This window comes from Lepisosteus platostomus, chromosome 26, assembly GCF_059453375.1.
Source record: "Lepisosteus platostomus isolate fLepPlt1 chromosome 26, fLepPlt1.hap1, whole genome shotgun sequence".
Taxonomy (NCBI): Eukaryota; Metazoa; Chordata; class Actinopteri; order Semionotiformes; family Lepisosteidae; genus Lepisosteus; species Lepisosteus platostomus.
In genome coordinates this window covers 1,247,425-1,272,358 of record NC_142636.1, presented here as the reverse complement: position 1 = coordinate 1,272,358, position 24,934 = coordinate 1,247,425, and the positions used below count along the sequence as shown (strand labels likewise).

General features: G+C 40.9%; 1 long non-coding RNA gene across 1 annotated transcript; it reads left to right on the top strand.

The window, feature by feature from the left end:
* The first annotated feature begins 21,772 nt into the window (after positions 1–21,772).
* LOC148639367 (uncharacterized) lies at positions 21,773–22,391 on the top strand. The gene is made up of 2 exons (XR_015930654.1): positions 21,773–22,091; positions 22,242–22,391. It is a non-coding gene; the product is annotated as an uncharacterized LOC148639367 (long non-coding RNA).
* Positions 22,392–24,934: the final 2,543 nt, after the last annotated feature.

The window sequence follows — 24,934 nt, the reverse complement described above, 5'->3', positions numbered from 1 at the left end:
ATGCCGATTTAACTACCATTTAACAGCATTTTTCAGCTTCATGAAAATTGCCTAAACATGACAGAATATTAAAGAAGATACATTTCCTAGCGTTTTTAAAAACTGTTTTGATAGTTTGAGATTGATTTTTTTTGGTTTGAGGAAAAAATTCAACTTTGATGTTTGGAGGGCTTCTGTTACACCCTGCCGGAATGTACATTTGAAACCCTAGCTAGGGTTAGGGTTAGCATTCCCACAACAGGTAGAAGTTTTTTACTGCTAGTGCTGCATTCCGGGCCCCCAGTTATCTTTAGGATGTGTGATAATTTGCTCCTATCTGCACTTTTAGTTTTCGGACAGTTTTGGTCACCTTTTTGTATTTTGCCCTATCCAGTGAATTTATCCAAAACTGAGCCAGATGAAAAGTGTGAAGAATACCTGTTCTAATGTGTAAACTCTCTTCATTTTGTCATTTAAAGTGCAGCTAAAAGTGCAACAGCGGGCAAAATTCTGTGGTTCTTGTAACCCTAACCCTAGCCAGGCATTAAAAGCATGCCGATTTAACTACCATTTAACAGCATTTTTCAGCTTCATGAAAATTTGCCTAAACCAGACAGAATATTAAAGAAGATACATTTCCTAGCGTTTTTAAAAACCGTTTTGATAGTTTGAGATTGATTTTTTTTGGTTTGAGGAAAAAATTCAACTTTGATGTTTGGAGGGCTTCTGAGACACCCTGCCGGAATGTACATTTGAAACCCTAGCTAGGGTTAGGGTTAGCATTCCCACAACAGGTTGAAGTTTTTTACTGCTAGTGCTGCATTCCGGGCCCCCAGTTATCTTTAGGATGTGTGATAATTTGCTCCTATCTGCACTTTTAGTTTTCGGACAGTTTTGGTCATCTTTTTGTATATTGCCCTATCCAGCGATTTTATCTAAAACTGAGCCAGATGAAAAGTGTGAAGAATTCCTGTTCTAATAGGTAACCTCTCTTCATTTTGTCATTTAAAGTGCAGCTAAAAGTGCAACAGCGTGCAAAATTCTTTGGTTCTTGTAACCCGAACCCTAGCCAGGCATTAAAAGCATGCCGATTTAACTACCATTTAACAGCATTTTTCAGCTTTATGAAAATTTGCCTAAACCAGACAGAATATTAAAGAAGATACATTTCCTAGTAGTTTTAGAAAAAGTTTTGATAGTTTGAGACTGATTTTTTGGAGTTTGAGGAAAAAATTCAACTTTGATGTTTGGAGGGCTTCTGAGACACCCTGCCGGAATGTACATTTGAAACCCTAGCTAGGGTTAGGGTTAGCATTCCCACAACAGGTAGAAGTTTTTTACTGCTAGTGCTGCATTCCGGGCCCCCATTATTTTAGGATGTGTGATAATTTGCTCCTATCTGCACTTTTAGTTTTCGGACAGTTTTGGTCACCTTTTTGTATATTGCCCTATCCAGTGATTTTATCCAAAACTGAGCCAGATGAAAAGTGTGAAGAATACATGTTCTAATGGGTAAACTCTCTTCATTTTGTCATTTAAAGTGCAGCTAAAAGTGCAACAGCGGGCAAAATTCTGTGGTTCTTGTAACCCTAACCCTAGCCAGGCATTAAAAGTATGCCGATTTAACTACCATTTAACAGCATTTTTCAGCTTCATGAAAATTTGCCTAAACCAGACAGAATATTAAAGAAGATACATTTCCTAGCGTTTTTAAAAACTGTTTTGATAGTTTGAGATTGATTTTTTCTGGTTTGAGGAAAAAATTCAACTTTGATGTTTGGAGGGCTTCTGTTACACCCTGCCGGAATGTACATTTGAAACCCTAGCTAGGGTTAGGGTTAGCATTCCCACAGCAGGTAGAAGTTTTTTACTGCTAGTGCTGCATTCCGGGCCCCCAGTTATCTTTAGGATGTGTGATAATTTGCTCCTATCTGTACTTTTAGTTTTCGGACAGTTTTGGTCACCTTTTTGTATATTGCCCTATCCAGTGATTTTATCCAAAACTGAGCCAGATGAAAAGTGTGAAGAATACATGTTCTAATGGGTAAACTCTCTTCATTTTGTCATTTAAAGTGCAGCTAAAAGTGCAACAGCGGGCAAAATTCGATGGTTCTTGTAACCCTAACCCTAGCCAGGCATTAAAAGCATGCCGATTTAACTACCATTTAACAGCATTTTTCAGCTTCATGAAAATTTGCCTAAACCAGACAGAATATTAAAGAAGATACATTTCCTAGAGTTTTTAAAAAACGTTTTGATAGTTTGAGACTGATTTTTTGGTTTGAGGAAAAAATTCAACTTTGATGTTTGGAGGGCTTCTGAGACACCCTGCCGGAATGTACATTTGAAACCCTAGCTAGGGTTAGGGTTAGCATTCCCACAACAGGTAGAAGTTTTTTACTGCTAGTGCTGCATTCCGGGCCCCCATTATCTTTAGGATGTGTGATAATTTGCTCCTATCTGCACTTTTAGTTTTCGGACAGTTTTGGTCACCTTTTTGTATATTGCCCTATCCAGTGATTTTATCCAAAACTGAGCCAGATGAAAAGTGTGAAGAATACATGTTCTAATGGGTAAACTCTCTTCATTTTGTCATTTAAAGTGCAGCTAAAAGTGCAACAGCGGGCAAAATTCTGTGGTTCTTGTAACCCTAACCCTAGCCAGGCATTAAAAGCATGCCGATTTAACTACCATTTAACAGCATTTTTCAGCTTCATGAAAATTGCCTAAACATGACAGAATATTAAAGAAGATACATTTCCTAGCGTTTTTAAAAACTGTTTTGATAGTTTGAGATTGATTTTTTTTGGTTTGAGGAAAAAATTCAACTTTGATGTTTGGAGGGCTTCTGTTACACCCTGCCGGAATGTACATTTGAAACCCTAGCTAGGGTTAGGGTTAGCATTCCCACAACAGGTAGAAGTTTTTTACTGCTAGTGCTGCATTCCGGGCCCCCAGTTATCTTTAGGATGTGTGATAATTTGCTCCTATCTGCACTTTTAGTTTTCGGACAGTTTTGGTCACCTTTTTGTATTTTGCCCTATCCAGTGATTTTATCCAAAACTGAGCCAGATGAAAAGTGTGAAGAATACCTGTTCTAATGGGTAAACTCTCTTCATTTTGTCATTTAAAGTGCAGCTAAAAGTGCAACAGCGGGCAAAATTCTGTGGTTCTTGTAACCCTAACCCTAGCCAGGCATTAAAAGCATGCCGATTTAACTACCATTTAACAGCATTTTTCAGCTTCATGAAAATTTGCCTAAACCAGACAGAATATTAAAGAAGATACATTTCCTAGCGTTTTTAAAAACCGTTTTGATAGTTTGAGATTGATTTTTTTTGGTTTGAGGAAAAAATTCAACTTTGATGTTTGGAGGGCTTCTGTTACACCCTGCCGGAATGTACATTTGAAACCCTACCTAGGGTTAGGGTTAGCATTCCCACAACAGGTAGAAGTTTTTTACTGCTAGTGCTGCATTCCGGGCCTCCAGTTATCTTTAGGATGTGTGATAATTTGCTCCTATCTGCACTTTTAGTTTTCGGACAGTTTTGGTCACCTTTTTGTATATTGCCCTATCCAGTGATTTTATCCAAAACTGAGCCAGATGAAAAGTGTGAAGAATACATGTTCTAATGGGTAAACTCTCTTCATTTTGTCATTTAAAGTGCAGCTAAAAGTGCAACAGCGGGCAAAATTCTATGGTTCTTGTAACCCTAACCCTAGCCAGGCATTAAAAGCATGCCGATTTAACTACCATTTAACAGCATTTTTCAGCTTTATGAAAATTTGCCTAAACCAAACAGAATATTAAAGAAGATACGTTTTCCTAGAGTTTTTAGAAACCGTTTTGATAGTTTGAGACTGATTTTTTGGAGTTTGAGGAGAAAATTCAACTTTGATGTTTGGAGGGCTTCTGAGACACCCTGCTGGAATGCACATTTGAAACCCTAGCTAGGGTTAGGGTTAGCATTCCCACAACAGGTAGAAGTTTTTTACTGTCAGTGCTGCATTCCGGGTCCCCAGTTATCTTTAGAATGAGTGATAATTTGCTCCTATCTGCACTTTTAGTTTTCGGACAGTTTTGGTCACCTTTTTGTATTTTGCCCTATCCAGTGATTTTATCCAAAACTGAGCCAGATGAAAAGTGTGAAGAATACCTGTTCTAATGTGTAAACTCTCTTCATTTTGTCATTTAAAGTGCAGCTAAAAGTGCAACAGCGGGCAAAATTCTGTGGTTCTTGTAACCCTAACCCTAGCCAGGCATTAAAAGCATGCCGATTTAACTACCATTTAACAGCATTTTTCAGCTTCATGAAAATTTGCCTAAACCAGACAGAATATTAAAGAAGATACATTTCCTAGCGTTTTTAAAAACCGTTTTGATAGTTTGAGATTGATTTTTTTTGGTTTGAGGAAAAAATTCAACTTTGATGTTTGGAGGGCTTCTGAGACACCCTGCCGGAATGTACATTTGAAACCCTAGCTAGGGTTAGGGTTAGCATTCCCACAACAGGTTGAAGTTTTTTACTGCTAGTGCTGCATTCCGGGCCCCCAGTTATCTTTAGGATGTGTGATAATTTGCTCCTATCTGCACTTTTAGTTTTCGGACAGTTTTGGTCATCTTTTTGTATATTGCCCTATCCAGCGATTTTATCTAAAACTGAGCCAGATGAAAAGTGTGAAGAATTCCTGTTCTAATAGGTAACCTCTCTTCATTTTGTCATTTAAAGTGCAGCTAAAAGTGCAACAGCGTGCAAAATTCTTTGGTTCTTGTAACCCGAACCCTAGCCAGGCATTAAAAGCATGCCGATTTAACTACCATTTAACAGCATTTTTCAGCTTTATGAAAATTTGCCTAAACCAGACAGAATATTAAAGAAGATACATTTCCTAGTAGTTTTAGAAAAAGTTTTGATAGTTTGAGACTGATTTTTTGGAGTTTGAGGAAAAAATTCAACTTTGATGTTTGGAGGGCTTCTGAGACACCCTGCCGGAATGTACATTTGAAACCCTAGCTAGGGTTAGGGTTAGCATTCCCACAACAGGTAGAAGTTTTTTACTGCTAGTGCTGCATTCCGGGCCCCCATTATTTTAGGATGTGTGATAATTTGCTCCTATCTGCACTTTTAGTTTTCGGACAGTTTTGGTCACCTTTTTGTATATTGCCCTATCCAGTGATTTTATCCAAAACTGAGCCAGATGAAAAGTGTGAAGAATACATGTTCTAATGGGTAAACTCTCTTCATTTTGTCATTTAAAGTGCAGCTAAAAGTGCAACAGCGGGCAAAATTCTGTGGTTCTTGTAACCCTAACCCTAGCCAGGCATTAAAAGCATGCCGATTTAACTACCATTTAACAGCATTTTTCAGCTTCATGAAAATTTGCCTAAACCAGACAGAATATTAAAGAAGATACATTTCCTAGCGTTTTTAAAAACTGTTTTGATAGTTTGAGATTGATTTTTTCTGGTTTGAGGAAAAAATTCAACTTTGATGTTTGGAGGGCTTCTGTTACACCCTGCCGGAATGTACATTTGAAACCCTAGCTAGGGTTAGGGTTAGCATTCCCACAGCAGGTAGAAGTTTTTTACTGCTAGTGCTGCATTCCGGGCCCCCAGTTATCTTTAGGATGTGTGATAATTTGCTCCTATCTGTACTTTTAGTTTTCGGACAGTTTTGGTCACCTTTTTGTATATTGCCCTATCCAGTGATTTTATCCAAAACTGAGCCAGATGAAAAGTGTGAAGAATACATGTTCTAATGGGTAAACTCTCTTCATTTTGTCATTTAAAGTGCAGCTAAAAGTGCAACAGCGGGCAAAATTCGATGGTTCTTGTAACCCTAACCCTAGCCAGGCATTAAAAGCATGCCGATTTAACTACCATTTAACAGCATTTTTCAGCTTCATGAAAATTTGCCTAAACCAGACAGAATATTAAAGAAGATACATTTCCTAGAGTTTTTAAAAAACGTTTTGATAGTTTGAGACTGATTTTTTGGTTTGAGGAAAAAATTCAACTTTGATGTTTGGAGGGCTTCTGAGACACCCTGCCGGAATGTACATTTGAAACCCTAGCTAGGGTTAGGGTTAGCATTCCCACAACAGGTAGAAGTTTTTTACTGCTAGTGCTGCATTCCGGGCCCCCATTATCTTTAGGATGTGTGATAATTTGCTCCTATCTGCACTTTTAGTTTTCGGACAGTTTTGGTCACCTTTTTGTATATTGCCCTATCCAGTGATTTTATCCAAAACTGAGCCAGATGAAAAGTGTGAAGAATACATGTTCTAATGGGTAAACTCTCTTCATTTTGTCATTTAAAGTGCAGCTAAAAGTGCAACAGCGGGCAAAATTCTGTGGTTCTTGTAACCCTAACCCTAGCCAGGCATTAAAAGCATGCCGATTTAACTACCATTTAACAGCATTTTTCAGCTTCATGAAAATTTGCCTAAACATGACAGAATATTAAAGAAGATACATTTCCTAGCGTTTTTAAAAACTGTTTTGATAGTTTGAGATTGATTTTTTTTGGTTTGAGGAAAAAATTCAACTTTGATGTTTGGAGGGCTTCTGTTACACCCTGCCGGAATGTACATTTGAAACCCTAGCTAGGGTTAGGGTTAGCATTCCCACAACAGGTAGAAGTTTTTTACTGCTAGTGCTGCATTCCGGGCCCCCAGTTATCTTTAGGATGTGTGATAATTTGCTCCTATCTGCACTTTTAGTTTTCGGACAGTTTTGGTCACCTTTTTGTATATTGCCCTATCCAGTGATTTTATCCAAAACTGAGCCAAATGAAAAGTGTGAAGAATACATGTTCTAATGGGTAAACTCTCTTCATTTTGTCATTTAAAGTGCAGCTAAAAGTGCAACAGCGGGCAAAATTCGATGGTTCTTGTAACCCTAACCCTAGCCAGGCATTAAAAGCATGCCGATTTAACTACCATTTAACAGCATTTTTCAGCTTTATGAAAATTTGCCTAAACCAGACAGAATATTAAAGAAGATACATTTCCTAGTAGTTTTAGAAAACGTTCTGATAGTTTGAGACTGATTTTTTGGAGTTTGAGGAAAAAATTCAACTTTGATGTTTGGAGGGCTTCTGAGACACCCTGCCGGAATGTACGTTTGGAACCCTAGCTAGGGTTAGGGTTAGCATTCCCACAACAGGTAGAAGTTTTTTACTGCTAGTGCTGCATTCCGGGCCCCCAGTTATCTTTAGGATGTGTGATAATTTGCTCCTATCTGCACTATTAGTTTTCGGACAGTTTTGGTCACCTTTTTGTATATTGCCCTATCCAGTGATTTTATCCAAAACTGAGCCAGATGAAAAGTGTGAAGAATACATGTTCTAATGGGTAAACTCTCGTCATTTTGTCATTTAAAGTGCAGCTAAAAGTGCAACAGCGGGCAAAATTCGATGGTTCTTGTAACCCTAACCCTAGCCAGGCATTAAAAGCATGCCGATTTAACTACCATTTAACAGCATTTTTCAGCTTCATGAAAATTTGCCTAAACCAGACAGAATATTAAAGAAGATACATTTCCTAGAGTTTTTAAAAAACGTTTTGATAGTTTGAGACTGATTTTTTGGTTTGAGGAAAAAATTCAACTTTGATGTTTGGAGGGCTTCTGAGACACCCTGCCGGAATGTACATTTGAAACCCTAGCTAGGGTTAGGGTTAGCATTCCCACAACAGGTAGAAGTTTTTTACTGCTAGTGCTGCATTCCGGGCCCCCATTATCTTTAGGATGTGTGATAATTTGCTCCTATCTGCACTTTTAGTTTTCGGACAGTTTTGGTCACCTTTTTGTATATTGCCCTATCCAGTGATTTTATCCAAAACTGAGCCAGATGAAAAGTGTGAAGAATACATGTTCTAATGGGTAAACTCTCTTCATTTTGTCATTTAAAGTGCAGCTAAAAGTGCAACAGCGGGCAAAATTCTGTGGTTCTTGTAACCCTAACCCTAGCCAGGCATTAAAAGCATGCCGATTTAACTACCATTTAACAGCATTTTTCAGCTTCATGAAAATTTGCCTAAACATGACAGAATATTAAAGAAGATACATTTCCTAGCGTTTTTAAAAACTGTTTTGATAGTTTGAGATTGATTTTTTTTGGTTTGAGGAAAAAATTCAACTTTGATGTTTGGAGGGCTTCTGTTACACCCTGCCGGAATGTACATTTGAAACCCTAGCTAGGGTTAGGGTTAGCATTCCCACAACAGGTAGAAGTTTTTTACTGCTAGTGCTGCATTCCGGGCCCCCAGTTATCTTTAGGATGTGTGATAATTTGCTCCTATCTGCACTTTTAGTTTTCGGACAGTTTTGGTCACCTTTTTGTATATTGCCCTATCCAGTGATTTTATCCAAAACTGAGCCAAATGAAAAGTGTGAAGAATACATGTTCTAATGGGTAAACTGTCTTCATTTTGTCATTTAAAGTGCAGCTAAAAGTGCAACAGCGGGCAAAATTCGATGGTTCTTGTAACCCTAACCCTAGCCAGGCATTAAAAGCATGCCGATTTAACTACCATTTAACAGCATTTTTCAGCTTTATGAAAATTTGCCTAAACCAGACAGAATATTAAAGAAGATACATTTCCTAGTAGTTTTAGAAAACGTTCTGATAGTTTGAGACTGATTTTTTGGAGTTTGAGGAAAATATTCAACTTTGATCTGTAGATTATGCCGGTTCAGGGACGCCAAATATGTAATCATAGTGGCTTTCTGAAGGCACCAGTTCTGTAGGGTTTGGGCATTTACTGGGACAATTATTAATTGTAGCAGTAAATCACAAAGTTGATTCTTTTGGTGGCTTTAGAATCCAACCATGCGATATAACTCAAACAACGCACACACACAGGTACTAATACACGAGGATACATTTATTAATACATAGAATATGCATATAAACCTAACAGATCTTATCGAGAGGGTTATCAGAATACAAAAGATATATATTCAGTCAGTTACAAAGAGTTACACATATCAAGAGGACATACGTTCAGTATATCATTCATTAAGACCGTTTCGTAAAGTGAACTTGGTTACAACTTCTACATTAGATACTCAAACAAGTACATAACTCTTAGGAATTAAATTGATATCAACTGGTTGGGATAACAATTGAATTCTCGAGCTGTAATGCATTGAAGTTGAATACTCATCCAATCTCTGGGGATTCAGATCTCCTGCGGGCACAAAGAAACAGTTGCAGGCTGTTGCTGTCCAATCCGCGCTCTCTGGCTCCGTGCCAGGCTGTGCTGTGCGGCTTGCGACGGTGCGCTGCTGATGCTCACTGTTGGCTTTAACTAGCAAAGTTTGTGCACAGGAGAAAAGATGACTGTGGGTCCCAGCAAGTCAGGAAGAGGACCGGTTCGTCCCTGATGAAGAGCTAGTTCTGAATAGTGATTCAGCTGTCCACAGTTCCGACCTGTTCACGAGGCCTGCTGCTGGTTACTCTCTGGCAACCTCCACTCTAGACTCTTAGAACAAAGGAAAGTTCTGGCACTCGGACACACTGGCCGTTCCGTGGTTGTCCGGTTGTCAGGATGGTCAGGAGGCGCGCTGCGAGAATGTCCTGCCCTTGGGAGCCTTCTGCTCCTGGGCCGTCCTGCCCTGGAATTCTCCTTTGAATTCCCTTTAGAATTGTTGGATCTGAATCTGAATCTGAATCTCACAGGCTCTCTGTGTTGCCTGTTTTTACCTGGAGGAACTTCAACTCATTGATTGGCTGAAAGTTCCATGGGCATCAGAGTCCCACGTGGGTTACTCGGCCCTACCGGTCCCTGATTGGTTGATCAAGGTGAGATATGAGTCACTTAGTCCTGACACTTAGGAATGCAATCCAGATGTCCAACTCGCACTCCCTAGACAGATAGGCGCCAATGGGTGACCATTGATCATGATAGCCAGGCTTAGCTAAGTGCATCCCCCTTTGGGAGCTGTCCTTATCAAAAGAAAACATCTTGCATGAATAGTTTCTCTGTGGCTGCACCACAGAGATGAACAGAGAAATGGGGCCTCATTTGGGAAGCTCAGAAACACTTAATTCTGCCTTATTATTAAGCCTCGCCGCTACATATCCCCCCTTTTTGAAGGTCACGAGGTCCTGAGGCGTTGTTGCCTTCAAAACAAAACAGAGTTAAGTGATGTCCCTTGCCATTAGAACATTAATCTTAAATGTCTACATTACTCCTCGAGAATTCATACCGGAACCAGCATTGGATACAAACAGGATGAATAACATCTGGAGTATGTATAAACACGGTAGGAGACATTATCTCAGTCTAGGAATTACACATCAGGAAGTTCACTGTCAATATCTGATACCTCTGTGGTAGATATTTGGGGAGAAGTCACTTCCTTTCTTTTGACATGCTACCTTTGACTCATTCATGCTACCCAGAGTACATCTTGATGTGAGAGTACATCATTCAGAGTACACTGTCAGTCATGATCCAGGTACCTGGCAGTAGTGTTACAATAACAACAGTTCCTGTTCCCAGCCCCCCGATAAACCACAACACCTGTGTTGGGTATCTGCTAGGGTGATTTGGAGGTTTGTTCCATTAAAGCAAACTAACTACCTGTACCTCTTCAGGGCTTACTGTTTCTTGGATTTCTATCCAATTGAATAGTGTGGCACCTAAAGGCATCTTAGACCTCAAGTTTGGTCTTATATTGTCTGGTTCCAGACCGTACAGTGTTAAGTTACCATGCTGTACTATGGCCTCCTCGGGAACTTACAGGAAAACTATTGGTTAGATAGCTGCATTGTGGTAGCTGTATCATACCTGTCACAAGTCACAGTGTCTGTTAAATGTGGTGTGCTGACCAGCCATTTACTTCCCACCTGCTCTTCATGGGGTTCATTAACCTCCCTCTGCTCGTCAGTAGCTTTACCCCCTTCATTGGTGAATCGTTTAGACACAGCCAATGGATAGCTTTGGTAGCCATACCCATCTCAAGATTTGGAACCGAATTCAATCTTGGATTGCCTTCTGGGTGAGCTATGAGCGATGGGGTTAATGTCACATGCTCCTCTACTGAGAAGAGTGGAATCAAGTGGGTTGGGATTTGTGCCGTGGTTAGACTGGCTACAGTGGCACTAAACTCCCTTAACAGGTCTTGTGTCAACATTCTGGCCTGTTGCACACAAGCATAAACCCACTGTATAACACCAACAATCATGTCCACTGGTTGGGGAATAAGATTTAACCCTGTTGCATAGGAAATTGCCTGTAGGGTTTTCCCTAAGCTTTCCAACTTTTGCTGCTGTCGATACAGTCTGTCACTACCCTCTGGCATCTCTGACCCCTGCCTTCTTGGGGCAGTCAGGGTGAGAGTGCCAGTAGCACACAAACCTACCAGAAATAGCAAATGCACAACAGTGGTGGCAGCAATCAGTCCTCCCAAAAGTCTTTTCGGGTGGCTGATCCCAGTCATCTCCTTCTGAGTGACTGTTGCCTTTCTAAGCTGGCGTGGCGTGTACATGGTGTCTTTCTCAGTATGCCCTGTGGCATCTTGGGCACCAACATCCTGGAAATCTGGGGAGATCTGACGCAGCGGCTGATGCTGCTCCTCCGTTTCCAGGGCATCTGTTTTTTCGATTTGTTCATGCCTGTGCTCTAGTAACCCTGCAGGGGGCGGTGCAGCGGTGGAGCATGCCTGACCCTCGGCTGAGTGGTCATCTGGAGCACCTGAGTGATCTGGGATTGTTATCCCATTCTCACTGTTCAGGTCCACCCTGCACACTTCCTGATTGAGGAATCCCTCTATCGGCATGTTTACAATCGTTTGCTGGGGGTAGGTGTAGGACACCTGCTCGCTCCCCCCTTCCCTCGCTAGGGCTTCAGGGAGCTGCCCCAGCAGTGAGATAGCTAGTTCACTGTCTCTGAACTTACTATCACTCACCAGGCCCATGTCAGTGCAGGCTGGGGTTCTGACACCCCTCTTTGCGATGTCCTGCACTGGCAGGCGGGTGACTTTACCATCCAGCTCCAGTCTGGCTGAACCACTGTTGGTCAGACTCAGACTGACAGACTGAGCTGGTGGCTGTAAGAAAACCATCTCGGCTTTCATTCCCTGTCCCTTCTGGGGGACTGGGTGTGTTGGCAACCCTGCCGTTGAGGCAGGAACAATCAGGTCAGTCTCACTCACTACCAGGTAGTTGTGAGAAATAATGTTACCTGACTGCAGGTTCCCTGGGTCAAAGCAGAGGGAATCGGCATCTGGGAACAGGTGTGTCCACAGCGCAGTAGTCTCAGCGTCCAGCTGGACCTCCTGTCTAACCTGTGAATGTTGCACCAGGGGCACCTGGCGGTGGCCCTGTGACAGCTGCTCAAGCAGATCCTCACTAATAGAGGACCTCTCAGCGCTAAGGGTGAGGGCTACATCACCAACCTGCTCTCCTGCCATCTGGATCCCTTCCACCACTGCAGGGTGGTGGTCCTGACCCCTCTTGGGTGCCAGGGTGTACAGGGAAAGCTCCTTTTCATCGCCAGGTGGGGAGATCTGCTCCTCTTTAGGGATGTAAAAGGTGTGTGCTTTACCTGGTGGATCAGGCGGCTGCTCGGAGCAGCGCTCCTGTGGCAGGGAGGCTGTTGGGACCTCAGCCGGGACAGGACTTCCCTGTATATCTGGGGAACAAGGAAATATTTTTATTTCTTGTCCAGAGGGAACAGAAGGAATCTCCGCATAGGCTTCTGTGTTCGGTGGGCACTGTGTGAGCACAGTCTGCCTCTTGGCCCCCCTTTCCTTCTGTACAGAAGGCTTAGGAGCCTTGACCTGTTTCCACACCTTGCCTTTCTGGTGATTCACCAAAGGTTCCTCTCTGAGTCGCATGCCCTTTCCTTTTTCTACCCGTTTGAGCTTGCCGTGTGACATCAAACACCTTTCAACCTCAGTGTCAATCAGTGTCTCACTGGGTAAGACATCTCCCATGGCAGCCTTGAAGTAAAAGCTTCTTGCTTTTCCTCTGCGTTTTACTGCCTGCTCTGTGACTTCAGGGGTGGAGTCAGCACTCGCTTGGGAGTGGCTGACCTCATCCAGGCAGGAACTCTTCCGCTCAATCAGATAGACTGAGGGAGGGAGAGGGGGCGGGTCTCCGCCTCCTCCAGTGGAGAGTATCAGCTCATTCACGCTTCCGGCAGCCTTGGGGAGCGGTTGTCCCTGTCCTAATAAAGCTTGTTCAAGCCTGGCCAGGCGGGCGGCTACTGAATCCTTTTGTTCAGCTTTTTCTAGCCCTTTCCCTCCCCCGGTGTTCTCATGGCACTTAGGACGCTGGGTGCGGTCCTGTGTGAGTGCTTTGGAACTGGGCTTAGCCAGCTCAGGAGCCTGTGCTCCTTCGAGCAGGGGGGAATTAACCCTGCTGGCTCTGACGGCGAACGCAGTCGCTTTAGCAACTTTTTGCTCAGAGCGACTTTGGACATCATACTCCCAGGCTTTCTGCACGAATCTCTTGATATCAGTCATTTTCATGGTCTGTGCATCTGTATGCATTAAGATCATCTTTCTGACTGACGGGTGGAGATTCGCAATGAATAAACCCTTGAAATGTGTGTTCTCTTCGCAACCCTCATCATTTCGCCCTGCAAAATAAGTTCGTCTAAGTCTCTCGTAATATTCGCGAGGGGACTCTGCTCTCTCGTGCTTAATGTTAAGTGCGGCGACTGTCGCGGCAGTCGGGTCAATAAACGCACTGTATTCTTCGATAAGTGCTTGACACAGCTCCTCAAAATCATTACAGACTTCTTTCATCTGCCTAGCCATCCACTCATGTACGGCTCTGCTGGTAGTTTTCCTGACCAGAAACACTTTCTCCTGTTCTGTGGCGTTTGGCAGGTACTGCAGGTTATACCTGAGGTCTTTAATATAACTCTCGATATTATTCTCTGACACTGCGGGGTCAAATCTCTCTATGTCCTTCGCTAGCTCTCTCAGAGAATGGAGATTTATTCTTCTAGCTTCTCCGCTGACGGAGATATGGAAGAGATCGTGGTCAGACTTGTCGCTGCTAGAGAGAGTGCTTAATAGCGACTCGAATTCAGACCTTTTAGCAACCATCGTTAAACTTAAAGAGTATTACTTTTAAGTACGAAATCACAGTTTTACCACAGAAAACCACAAGATCAAGTATGCAATCAACCCGGTAGATCGCAAAAGATCACAAAACAATCAAGCACTGCTTAAAGAGCAAGGGGAACTTTTTTTCTTTCTGCTTTCAGCACACTGTATTGTCGTGTATGAAACCCGCGGCGTATTATATTGAATTATTCCGCTTGGTTGACTCATTTCAGTCTTGCCACGCCCACCCAGGGACGCCAAATAATGTAGATTATGCCGGTTCAGGGACGCCAAATATGTAATCATAGTGGCTTTCTGAAGGCACCAGTTCTGTAGGGTTTGGGCATTTACTGAGACAATTATTAATTGTAGCAGTAAATCACAAAGTTGATTCTTTTGGTGGCTTTAGAATCCAACCATGCGATATAACTCAAACAACGCACACACACAGGTACTAATACACGAGGATACATTTATTAATACATAGAATATGCATATAAACCTAACAGATCTTATCGAGAGGGTTATCAGAATACAAAAGATATATATTCAGTCAGTTACAAAGAGTTACACATATCAAGAGGACATACGTTCAGTATATCATTCATTAAGACCGTTTCGTAAAGTGAACTTGGTTACAACTTCTACATTAGATACTCAAACAAGTACATAACTCTTAGGAATTAAATTGATATCAACTGGTTGGGATAACAATTGAATTCTCGAGCTGTAATGCATTGAAGTTGAATACTCATCCAATCTCTCGGGATTCAGATCTCCTGCGGGCACAAAGAAACAGTTGCAGGCTGTTGCTGTCCAATCCGCGCTCTCTGGCTCCGTGCCAGGCTGTGCTGTGTGGCTTGCGACGGTGCGCTGCTGATGCTCACTGTTGGCTTTAACTAGCAAAGTTTGTGCACAGGAGAAAAGATGACTGTGGGTCCCAGCAAGTCAGGAAGAGGACCGGTTCGTCCCTGATGAAGAGCTAGTTCTGAATAGTGATTCAGCTGTCCACAGTTCCGACCTGTTCACGAGGCCTGCTGCTGGTTACTCTCTGGCAACCTCCACTCTAGACTCTTAGAACAAAGGAAAGTTCTGGCACTCGGACACACTGGCCGTTCCGTGGTTGTCCGGGCTGAGTCTCAGGATGGTCAGGAGGCGCGCTGCGAGAATGTCCTGCCCTTGGGAGCCTTCTGCTCCTGGGCCGTCCTGCCCTGGAATTCTCCTTTGAATTCCCTTTAGAATTGTTGGATCTGAATCTGAATCTGAATCTCACAGGCTCTCTGTGTTGCCTGTTTTTACCTGGAGGAACTTCAACTCATTGATTGGCTGAAAGTTCCATGGGCATCAGAGTCCTACGTGGGTTACTCGGCCCTACCGGTCCCTGATTGGTTGATCAAGGTGAGATATGAGTCACTTAGTCCTGACACTTAGGAATGCAATCCAGATGTCCAACTCGCACTCCCTAGACAGATAGGCGCCAATGGGTGACCATTGATCATGATAGCCAGGCTTAGCTAAGTGCATCCCCCTTTGGGAGCTGTCCTTATCAAAAGAAAACATCTTGCATGAATAGTTTCTCTGTGGCTGCACCACAGAGATGAACAGAGAAATGGGGCCTCATTTGGGAAGCTCAGAAACACTTAATTCTGCCTTATTATTAAGCCTCGCCGCTACAGATGTTTGGAGGGCTTCTGAGACACCCTGCCGGAATGTACATTTGAAACCCTAGCTAGGGTTAGGGTTAGCATTCCCACAACAGGTAGAAGTTTTTTACTGCTAGTGCTGCATTCCGGGCCCCCAGTTATCTTTAGGATGTGTGATAATTTGCTCCTATCTGCACTTTTAGTTTTCGGACAGTTTTGGTCATCTTTTTGTATATTGCCCTATCCAGCGATTTTATCTAAAACTGAGCCAGATGAAAAGTGTGAAGAATTCCTGTTCTAATAGGTAACCTCTCTTCATTTTGTCATTTAAAGTGCAGCTAAAAGTGCAACAGCGGGCAAAATTCTATGGTTCTTGTAACCCTAACCCTAGCCAGGCATTAAAAGCATGCCGATTTAACTACCATTTAACAGCATTTTTCAGCTTTATGAAAATTTACCTAAACCAGACAGAATATTAAAGAAGATACATTTCCTAGTAGTTTTAGAAAACGTTTTGATAGTTTGAGACTGATTTTTTGGAGTTTGAGGAAAAAATTCAACTTTGATGTTTGGAGGGCTTCTGAGACACCCTGCCGGAATGTACATTTGAAACCCTAGCTAGGGTTAGGGTTAGCATTCCCACAACAGGTAGAAGTTTTTTACTGCTAGTGCTGCATTCCGGGCCCCCAGTTATCTTTAGGATGTGTGATAATTTGCTCCAATCTCCACTTTTAGTTTTTGGACAGTTTTGGTCACCTTTTTGTATTTTGCCCTATCCAGTGATTTTATCCAAAACTGAGCCAGATGAAAAGTGTGAAGAATACCTGTTCTAATGGGTAAACTCTCTTCATTTTGTCATTTAAAGTGCAGCTAAAAGTGCAACAGCGGGCAAAATTCTATGGTTCTTGTAACCCTAACCCTAGCCAGGCATTAAAAGCATGCCGATTTAACTACCATTTAACAGCATTTTTCAGCTTTATGAAAATTTGCCTAAACCAGACAGAATATTAAAGAGATACATTTCCTAGAAGTTTTAGAAACCGTTTTGATAGTTTGAGACTGATTTTTTGGAGTTTGAGGAAAATATTCAACTTTGATGTTTGGGGGGCTTCTGAGACACCCTGCCGGAATGTACATTTGAAACCCTAGCTAGGGTTAGGGTTAGCATTCCCACAACAGGTAGAAGTTTTTTACTGCTAGTGCTGCATTCCGGGCCCCCAGTTATCTTTAGGATGTGTGATAATTTGCTCCTATCTGCACTTTTAGTTTTCGGACAGTTTTGGTCATCTTTTTGTATATTGCCCTATCCAGCGATTTTATCTAAAACTGAGCCAGATGAAAAGTGTGAAGAATTCCTGTTCTAATGGGTAACCTCTCTTCATTTTGTCATTTAAAGTGCAGCTAAAAGTGCAACAGAGGGCAAAATTCTTTGGTTCTTGTAACCCTAACCCTAGCCAGGCATTAAAAGCATGCCGATTTAACTACCATTTAACAGCATTTTTCAGCTTTATGAAAATTTGCCTAAACCAGACAGAATATTAAAGAAGATACATTTCCTAGAAGTTTTAGAAACCGTTTTGATAGTTTGAGACTGATTTTTTGGAGTTTGAGGAGAAAATTCAACTTTGATGTTTGGAGGGCTTCTGAGATACCCTGCTGGAATGCACATTTGAAACCCTAGCTAGGGTTAGGGTTAGCATTCCCACAACAGGTAGAAGTTTTTTACTGCTAGTGCTGCATTCCGGGCCCCCAGTTATCTTTAGGATGTGTGATAATTTGCTCCTATCTGCACTTTTAGTTTTCGGACAGTTTTGGTCACCTTTTTGTATATTGCCCTATCCAGTGATTTTATCCAAAACTGAGCCAAATGAAAAGTGTGAAGAATACATGTTCTAATGGGTAAACTGTCTTCATTTTGTCATTTAAAGTGCAGCTAAAAGTGCAACAGCGGGCAACATTCTATGGTTCTTGTAACCCTAACCCTAGCCAGGCATTAAAAGCATGCCGATTTAACTACCATTTAACAGCATTTTTCAGCTTTATGAAAATTTGCGTAAACCAGACAGAATATTAAAGAAGATACATTTCCTAGTAGTTTTAGAAAACGTTTTGATAGTTTGAGACTGATTTTTTGGAGTTTGAGGAAAAAATTCAACTTTGATGTTTGGAGGGCTTCTGAGACACCCTGCCGGAATGTACATTTGAAACCCTAGCTAGGGTTAGGGTTAGCATTCCCACAACAGGTAGAAGTTTTTTACTGTCAGTGCTGCATTCCGGGTCCCCAGTTATCTTTAGGATGAGTGATAATTTGCTCCTATCTGCACTTTTAGTTTTCGGACAGTTTTGGTCACCTTTTTGTATTTTGCCCTATCCAGTGATTTTATCCAAAACTGAGCCAGATGAAAAGTGTGAAGAATACCTGTTCTAATGGGTAAACTCTCTTCATTTTGTCATTTAAAGTGCAGCTAAAAGTGCAACAGCGGGCAAAATTCTGTGGTTCTTGTAACCCTAACCCTAGCCAGGCATTAAAAGCATGCCGATTTAACTACCATTTAACAGCATTTTTCAGCTTTATGAAAATTTGCCTAAACCAGACAGAATATTAAAGAAGATACATTTCCTAGAAGTTTTAGAAACCGTTTTGATAGTTTGAGACTGATTTTTTGGAGTTTGAGGAGAAAATTCAACTTTGATGTTTGGAGGGCTTCTGAGATACCCTGCTGGAATGCACATTTGAAACCCTAGCTAGGGTTAGGGTTAGCATTCCCACAACAGGTAGAAGTTTTTTACTGCTAGTGCTGCATTCCGGGCCCCCAGTTATCTTTAGGATGTGTGATAATTTGCTCCTATCTGCACTTTTAGTTTTCGGACAGTTTTGGTCACCTTTTTGTATATTGCCCTATCCAGTGATTTTATCCAAAACTGAGCCAAATGAAAAGTGTGAAGAATACATGTTCTAATGGGTAAACTGTCTTCATTTTGTCATTTAAAGTGCAGCTAAAAGTGCAACAGCGGGCAACATTCTATGGTTCTTGTAACCCTAACCCTAGCCAGGCATTAAAAGCATGCCGATTTAACTACCATTTAACAGCATTTTTCAGCTTTATGAAAATTTGCGTAAACCAGACAGAATATTAAAGAAGATACATTTCCTAGTAGTTTTAGAAAACGTTTTGATAGTTTGAGACTGATTTTTTGGAGTTTGAGGAAAAAATTCAACTTTGATGTTTGGAGGGCTTCTGAGACACCCTGCCGGAATGTACATTTGAAACCCTAGCTAGGGTTAGGGTTAGCATTCCCACAACAGGTAGAAGTTTTTTACTGTCAGTGCTGCATTCCGGGTCCCCAGTTATCTTTAGGATGAGTGATAATTTGCTCCTATCTGCACTTTTAGTTTTCGGACAGTTTTGGTCACCTTTTTGTATTTTGCCCTATCCATTGATTTTATCCAAAACTGAGCCAGATGAAAAGTGTGAAGAATACCTGTTCTAATGGGTAAACTCTCTTCATTTTGTCATTTAAAGTGCAGCTAAAAGTGCAACAGCGGGCAAAATTCTGTGGTTCTTGTAACCCTAACCCTAGCCAGGCATTAAAAGCATGCCGATTGAACTACCATTTAACAGCATTTTTCAGCTTTATGAAAATTTGCCTAAACCAGACAGAATATTAAAGAAGATACAGTTCCTAGAGGTTTTAAAAACCGTTTTAATAGTTTGAGACTGATTTTTTGGAGTTTGAGGAAAAAATTCAACTTTGATGTTTGGGTTAGCATTCCTACAAAATCTAAAATACAATCCTCATTTCAGTATCTATGTAAACATACAGTCTGTTAACTTCATCATCTTCATCAAAAGTATGCCTAATTAGGAAGTGTTTTTGTTATCAGTGTATTCCTTAGCTTTCCCAAAATTATCTTCTTCTTATCAACATCTCTAGTCTTTTATCCTGCAATATCTCAGCCAACACTTAAATCCCCAAAAGCTGCTTGTGTTAATTTCTTTAAATCACAAATATCAGGTGTAAATACTGGCCATTTAATACTCTGCATTGTGGGATAATAGTTTATTTTAAAGGGAACTAGAGAAACTAAGAACTAAAGAAATTAAGAAAGGCTTTTTTTCCCTGGAATTAATAAATGCACATCCTGTTCACTGGGGAAATTAAATCCACACTGAGCAATCTTCAATATGTTCAGAATATGACAGCGAGAATCCTATCAGGGATGCATTACACCTGTTTTCAAGTCCTTGCACTGGTTACCTATCAGGTTTCGAGTCAACTTCAAATTCCTCATCCTCATTCAGTACCTACAGTATATGGCTTATTATCTGTCTACTCCCCCACCTTTGTCCGTCTGACTATGGTCTTCTAGCTGTCCTCAAGAACATCTACATTCTGTGGTCTTCTCTAGCTGCACCCCAGAGCTCTCAATTTGTATTCCCAGTGATATCAGTCACGTACCCTGAGTGCATTTAAATCTAACCTCAGAACCTTTCTTTTCAGAAGACTTAGTGTCTGTATCTGCTTCATTTTCTAATTTTGGTAGCACCTCTAACTGCTTGTCTTTCTTATATGTATTTACTTTGTAATCTGTGGTCCTTTTATCTGTTTTTACATCTACTGTATTGCTTTGAGATGCCACCTTTAATGGTAATATATAAAATAAAGTTTTTTATTATTGTTATAGGGAAACATGATCAGATTTTCCCTGGTTCAGAAAAAAAGATCTAAAGTATACTAGTTTGTCACTCTTCTCATTCCCTTTGCTAAATGACTTTTCATACTAATCTGATCAATCTAACTGCCAGTTTTCTGTGCTTTCTCTATCCTGCTAGATTTGCAATTATTCTGAAAATGTTCATCTTGAAATAACTCATTTCTAAATACCCTTTTCACTGTTAACATCTTATAGCAACTCTGCGACAGAATATACACTTAGCTCAACCTGACAGTTCATCCTGCTACCAACATTAAATAAAACAAATCTTAAGATTTCTATATTTATGTCTTTATTTAGTGGTTTCATTAGTGACAAGGGCTAAACTTTCTTGGAAAAATGTCTTTTATGTGTTGCAGAAAAAACTGACTTGCTTTAACAAAATATGTTTACAAGTCCTTTCACCTGGCAGTTTACCTAAATGCCCAACTATCTGAGAAGCCCTCCATGTAACCATAGCTGCTATTAATTCATTTAGGGCTCACTGACAGAATTGCTGTTTTTTATGCATGCTAATTTCTGATTCCTCACTCTGTTTCATGTTTATAGATAAGACTATTGATCGCGAAGGGAAATTGATGTACATGTTTACATGTTCTTTTGTAACATACACCTTTTTGTGATTTTTTTGTATATCTAAGCAAGTGTCCCTGCATCCCTCTTCTGCACTATAGGCATGGTTTTTATTCTGTTTGCTCCATTTCTAAAACTTTTTGCTCATGTGCATTTTTGTATTTTTTTACACCTCTAGCACTTTAACGTCCTGAATTTTAATTTGCCTTAATTTGTAGAATGAATTTGAGTTTTAGCCTTAAAAATCTTAAGTTTTCACTATCTTTTGTTTCTTGTCCTACAACTGTTATTATTGATCACCATGACTTCATTCAGCCTTTCCTGAACGTCTATGACAGGCAGAGAGAGTGCTGTTTCTGGTGCGATCTTTTGCAGCTGACATTTCACTGTTTTAAACGAACAAGAAATTAGATTGCTCATAAATCACTTATTCTATATAAATACAGCGTAATTGCCCTCCGAAAATCCTCTTTTTCTTGTTCGTTTTAGAGACCTTGATCGAAACTGATTTTAGATGTCAGAAAGGATTTATTTTCTCTGTATTTCCTACATTGCTTTGTCGAGATTTAAACTTTATATTTAGGCTCAGATTTCAACTATAAATCGTACACTAATTAATAGCAGTAAATACTGATGTATTGCTCCCTCTTACCACAAAAATATATATGTTTTGTAGCTGGGATGAACTTTATTTCGTACGCGTAGCTACTGCGATTTGGACAAGAAGCGGTTAAAGATGGCGGCAAATCAGGCACCCAGAGAGGGGGGGGGGGGCGTCTTCTCGCCTCCATAACTAAAATGCCAAATAGGAGTGGCTTAAGCGACATACACAGTCGTGTAACTGACAGTTTGAGGTAGCCTATCGTGTAAATTTCGCTTTGTTGCTGATAGGTTAAGCTTTCGAAACTCTGCCCCAAAGTCATGTGACTGATTTTTCGCCCTGTTTCGTTGGTTAAACGCAATGATCACAAGCACCACCATGGTAACTGGGATGTGTAGTTTTTAATTCCGTTTGAATTATAACTGTACGTACTGTCTTCATATTTGGCCAGGGCTTTAAAGAGAAGGCGCGCCAAAAAATTTCGGTGCCGTCGTCTCCGCTTTAAAGGTACAACCGTGCTGGAAGAATTTGACCTCGGAAGTTTGCCCAGCGCACTTCAAGTACTGCACCTTCTCACACGTGTAGCCAGCTGCGTTGAGCCGTGGTTATATGATGTCATCTTTTATTTTATTATTTTATTTTGTGAACTTCCCCCAGATGAGTTCCGTTTTTCTGTATGGAGTTGGCTTTGCGACAGCCCTTGGGGTTTGTTGGTGGCGGGGCGCCAGTGAAGGTGCCCCTGGGGTCACAGGCGGCTCGTTTCTCTGGGGAGCCCTCAGACGCGCTGTGGCCGCCAGTCGGGTGAGACGCCAGCGGCATTTTTAATTTTATTTTCATTACAGATTCGTGTGGCGACATTATATATATTATTTCTGTAGTGGTACAGTTGTGTGCCAGATGAATCGCGGTAATGCACGAAGGTGATGTTTAATGCCTCACACGGTGTTGACCCACATGTTGTGTTTTGCTGAGCAGGAGAGAGAGAGACATTCAGCGTGTGTGACACCAACGGGTTTTCTGTTCTAGAGGCTCTGTCATCCGTTGTGTTATAATTGTTTTCTTTCTTATTTAGTATTTCAGGTGTGTCGATTTTATGAACCAAATGTTAACGTACAACACGGGAAAAGGTGCATTGTAGAGTAAGATAACGGATATCGGCTTGTATCGTGGAGAGGACGTATAATGTGCTGAAAGATGGGAAGAGAAAGGGGCGATTTCTGCGCGCATTCTAATCATTGTGATTGATTTGATATTGATCTGATATGTGTGGTCATGTGAATGTACATAGATGGTGGGTATGGTGTTAATAATATATGATATGATATAATTACTTGTATATATCATATATCATTCTTTCTATTTTTATATATGGTAATCCTTCTAGATATTATGATTCTGTTTCCCGAAAGCATCGTAGCGCTAAGAACATCGTAAACTCGCTCTTAAGCTCGATCGTTAATTGACGAGTGTTTCCCAAAACCCATCGTAACTGAAGTAGCAGGTTAAATCCTTCGTCATCTACGTGCTCCCCGACCCGCTCGTTCATCACTAAGTGCTTCTTAAACTGGCCTCCTCCTACCCACCCTGAGCGCCAGAGATCGCCAGACAGAGCACAGTCACTTCACGCCAGGGGCATCCTCTGGGAATACAGGACACTAAGAGTTTATATGAAGGACTTTGATATTGTGTTGTACTGTGTCAGAGGAAATTCGAAAAAAGAACATTTATTTATACAGTGATGAATTTATGAGTCATCTTGGGTATATTTCATATTCATTTTTATACTTGACTAGATGATATTATTTTCAGTATGAAGTGCAGCAATGCATTATTTTAGTGAAATCATTGGGCCTAACATGTATTTATAATGTAGCGCCACGCAGGGCGCTTTAGTCATGCGCACGCAAGGCGGGCTGAGAACAGCACCTGGGTTCTACCGGACTGTATAGCGGGACGGAGGCTGGGATACAGTCTCTTCCCTTCAGGTGTGTGTGTGTGTTAGTGAAGGTGCAGCGCTGTAACCCCTGTCCCTGTGTGTGTACCTTTCCCGATTCGAGTTAATAAATGTGTTGTTAAGCCCCATTCCTGAGTCCCACGCCTGCTCCATTCCGTACCCAAACCCGCGGTCGATACCGCGTAGTTCCAACACCGTTTGATGTTCTGTCGTGATTGTTTACGGTAAAGCTTAGATCTACTTGTTTTTAAATTTGATTATAGGTCCTGTATTTGTTGAGTGACACATGCCAAGCTTAGTAGTTAATGTTTCCATTGAGTTCCAGTACACCCAATAACTATAAATAACAGTTTTTTCTTATGAAATATTGTGATTCTTAACTATGGCAGCGCGCCAAAAAATATTGCTTTAAATCAAGGACGTCGTGCAGGACGCATACACTGTCCACGCAGTTAATCTTGGTTTTCTTTTACGGCATGTCAGTCATTTCTTTTCTTTGCTCTTAGAAACAATAAGGTCCCTTTTTGTGTCTATATGCTTTTGCTTAAATTATGATGTCAAGTTTACTTCATATTACTTTTCACAACTTTATTTCATCCCACTGAAGGACCAAAACCGACACCATATAATGAAAGAATTGTCAATCGATTGTTTACATACGTACATTGTAAAGTTGCTTGAAAGTCTCTAAGATTAGTTGTTTTCGGGAAACTCACCCCTGTTCTTTATCCTTCTGCTCTCACTGTGTTTAGTACCACCATCTACTGTCTCCTCTAACTGTGTATTGTCATCATGCATATCTTGTGTATTATTTATTGTTGTTGGTTTTGTCATTCTATTAAGAAGCCACCTTTCAAGGCGCTATATAAGTTAATGTTTATTATTATTATTATTATTTATTTTTTTAAAGTTGTACATTCTGACGCCATGAGATTTTTAGATTTTGAGATTCTCATATTTTTGGCTTCTACAACAAACAGTAACAATGCGCTTGAATGGTTCTGCAAAAGTTTAGCTGTATCTTTAAAGCCATCCTCATCCTTATCAGGTACAAAGAAAAGAAGGTAAGCCGGCTTCTGTTTGGAATGTTTTAGTTAGTTTTAATTTTTTAAACCCCAAGTAAACATATTTTGTGCCTTTCTCTGAACTTTTTTGCATTTCAGTTCAGTTTTTTTAAGCTTATTTTACAGTTGCTAGGTTCCTGAACTGTGCAGTATTTCTTTTGGGTTTTGTGCAAATCATATTCTAACGGTTGGGGGGAAAAAGCACAGGTGCCATCCCACCATTAAACCCTGAAACTTACCTTAGCCGATTCTTCAACTAAACCAGACATGTTAACTAAGTGTTACAGTATGTTCTTCGAATGTGTGTCAGCCAATCAGATTTCAGGACCGGA